Below are 3,452 nucleotides of genomic sequence, written 5' to 3'. Positions count from 1 at the left end.
TCTATCCCTGAATTTCGTCCCCAGCCCCTGGAACCATTTCTTTAAAGTCCAGTGCTAGCAAAGTTGTTCAAGGAGACTCAAGATGAAGGGCTAAATATGAGCCTCAGTGGAGATTTTATTTATTCAAAGTATCTAAAATTGAAATGTGACTTACGGTCCTCTAATGTAAGCAAACTATTAAGGGTGTCATTTTAAAAAATGTTCAGTAGTGAAGAGAACCCCAAATCTCATGGTTTAATTGGCTGCAGACTCACAGGTTTTACACTTAAGTTAGAAATCTGAGTTCCTTTCCCCATTGATCACATGCAAAATGGTCTAACAGTGGTCTACTTTATTCTTTGAATATAGACCTTGCTGCTCTGTCACTGCAACTTATTTTTTAAGTGGACATATTTCTTTCTCTCCTTCTCTCCCTCCTATCCCCTTATCTCAGGGGAAACAGAATTACCTTTCTTCTCCATCCTAGGTATATTTATAGGTCTTTGAGTATACACCCACCATAGGAACCAAGTAATCCAGACTCTGGAGAGATCAGATCTCAGAAATGACTCTCTCTCAAATTAACAAGTGAATTACAACAAAGAACACGTGGAATACAGCCTTTGAATCATTCTTTAAAAGCCCCCTGTTACTGCTGATAGGCAGAATTATAGTCTCTGGGACAGGAGTCTCCAGTATTTCTCCTTTGCTAGCAAAGCAATAAAACTTTTTCCTTTTTTTCTTTTGGTACTACCAGGGATTGAACTCAGGGGCACATATCCACTGAGCCATATCCCCAACCCTTCTTTGTATTTAGAGATAGGGTCTCATTGAGTTGCTTAGCAGCTTGTTAAATTGCTGAGGCTGGTTTTGAACTCAGAATCCTCCTGCTTCAGCCTCCCAAACCACTGGGATTACAGGTGTGTGTCACCACGCCCGGACCCTTTTTCCTTTTTCTCAAAACTGGGTCCTCATTATTGGATTGACATTGGGACAAAGACCAAGCTTTCAGCAACACTAGTTCTTTTAAGTTTTCTATCCCAGCTTTATCATCTCTACTAGTTCCTTTGGTCTGAATTACATAAAACTCCTAACTCATGCTCACTATTTTTTGTTTGAGAATTATGGTAACAGTTTATGAATTTTGTTTTCAAATTTCTGGAGTCTCAATTCTCTGATTTTCCCCTCCTCTACACAAAGAGCACAGACCCCAATCAGTAAGATGAAGAGATAAACAGCTTTTCTGAGTGTGGCTCTAAGGGTCTTCAAAATTCTCTTAGAAGGGTTTTGGACTCCTAAGGGGAAAAGGTATAGCATGGGATGAATTGTGTCCTCTCAGACTTTTATTTCTGGGTGTGTCTGAGGTGTTCTCAGAAATTGATGTGTATCTGTAGGCTGAAAGGTGAAGACCCACTTGGGTAGAACAAAAAGGCAGAGGTAAGCAAATTGGCTTTCTCATACAACTAGGACAACCTTTTATTCATGCCCTTGGACATCAAAACCCCAAGTTCTTGGGCCTTTGGACACTGGGACTTGCATCTCCGTTCCCAGGTTCTCTGGCAGGCCTTTGGCCTCTGAGATACATCATTGGCTTCCCTGGTTCTGAGGCCTTTAGACTCGGATTAAGCCACAACAAAGGACTCTATAATTGCACCTGGGCCAATTTCGCTAAAATTCTCTATCATCTATTCATTATCCTACTGGTTGTTCTTAGTACCTCAAAATGTGACCATCTTTTGCCAGGTGTGGTGTCGCACACCTGTGGTGTCGGCCACTCTGGAGGTTGGGGAAGGAAGGTCACAAGTTCTAGGCCAGTCTTAGCAATTTAGTGAGTCCTTGAGCAACTTATGAGAATTATGTTAACAGTTGAAGAATTTTATTTTCAGCTGGGGGCAGTGGTTTTGCTTCAGGAGTAGAGGATGAGGACCCCCATGGTAAAGAATTTGGGGCTTCTGCCATCAGGTGCTCTAAAAACTGAAAGAAAATGGCAAACCCTTAGGTATAGATAACTTGCTGCATGTAGTTCTCTGCATGGATGTCTTATTTCTTCTTCTTCTTCTTCTTTTTTTTTTTTGGTGCTAAGGATTGAACACAGGGATTTTACCAGTGAGCCACAACCCCAGTCCTTTTTTCACTTTGAGACAATGTCTTGCTAAGTTGCTGAGGCTGGTTTTGAATTTGTAATCCTTCTCCTTCAGCTTCCAGAGATGCTGGGATTACAGGCAAGCACCACTATACCAGCCAAGGTGGTACCTGGCTGGATGCTTTATTTCTTACAAAAAATATCCTGCTTCTCCCAGGTGAGAGGTGATTGGGGTAAAGAATATAAACCAATGAATATGGATGATGGAAATAAAGTTTCATTACACTAGTCTTTCCTTTTATAAATGTCTAAAATTTTCCATAGCAACACATGGTTTAAAAAAAAAGGTAATGCAAAAAAATAAAAAAATAAAAAAAAAAAAGGCTGAAGATGTCCTTAGTGGTGAAGTGCCCTTGGATTCAATCTCTGATGTCCACCCCTCAAAAGTGGGGGATGATAGAAATCAAAATAATTAGTTAACAAAGGGAAAAAAATCAAAACATTACATTTATCTTGTCTTTGTTATAGAAATTGTACTTCAAGATACCAAATAGATGATATTGGGAAATTTCTCTTATTATATAGGTGGAATCAATTAACACAAGAAAAGGGTAAGATAAAATTAGAGTCTGAGGGGCTGGGGTTGTGGTTCAGTGGTAGAACGCTCACCTAGCATGTGCGGTGCACTGGGTTCAAACCTCGGTTACCACATTAAAAAAAATAAAATGAAGGTATTGTGTCCAACTACAACTAAAACAAAATACTAAAAAAAATTATAGAGTTTGTTGTTTTGAGGCCCCTAGAAAAGAAATGAATCTTGGGCTGGTGTTTTTTGCCAGTGAAATGTTTTTCCTATAGGTTTGCCATGGTCAGAGAAACGCTACCCTTACACACATCCAGGAGTTTCACAGTGAAATTCAGGCCAGGGTAGTTTGGGTTCTTTTTAAGAGGGTCTTACTTTCCTCTAAGAAGCACGGGGTAAGTTTATAGTCCCTTGATCGATTCCAATCATTTCTTAAGATCCTATTAAAGTACAGGGCTGGGGATATAGCTCAATTGGTAGAGTACTTGCTTCACATGCAAAAGGCCCTGGGTGGTTCAATCCCTAGCACCAGACAGACAGACAGACAGACAGACACACACACACACACACACACACACAAATCCTGTTAAAGCATAAATGTAAATACATAAATCCTAAGTGTACAAACTCAATTTATCAGAAAGTAAAAACTCCTGGGTAACTGGTACAAAGATTAATAACCCAGTAATCAGACAACAGAACTCCCCTTCTCAATTGTCCTACTCAAAGGTAACTACTATCCTTTTTCTGAATTTGACGTACATAAAAGTAAACATTACATATTATTGTGTATGAGTTCCTTTGTTC

Source organism: Callospermophilus lateralis, chromosome 2 (assembly GCF_048772815.1).
Source record: "Callospermophilus lateralis isolate mCalLat2 chromosome 2, mCalLat2.hap1, whole genome shotgun sequence".
Taxonomy (NCBI): Eukaryota; Metazoa; Chordata; class Mammalia; order Rodentia; family Sciuridae; genus Callospermophilus; species Callospermophilus lateralis.
This window is presented reverse-complemented; position numbering follows the sequence as displayed.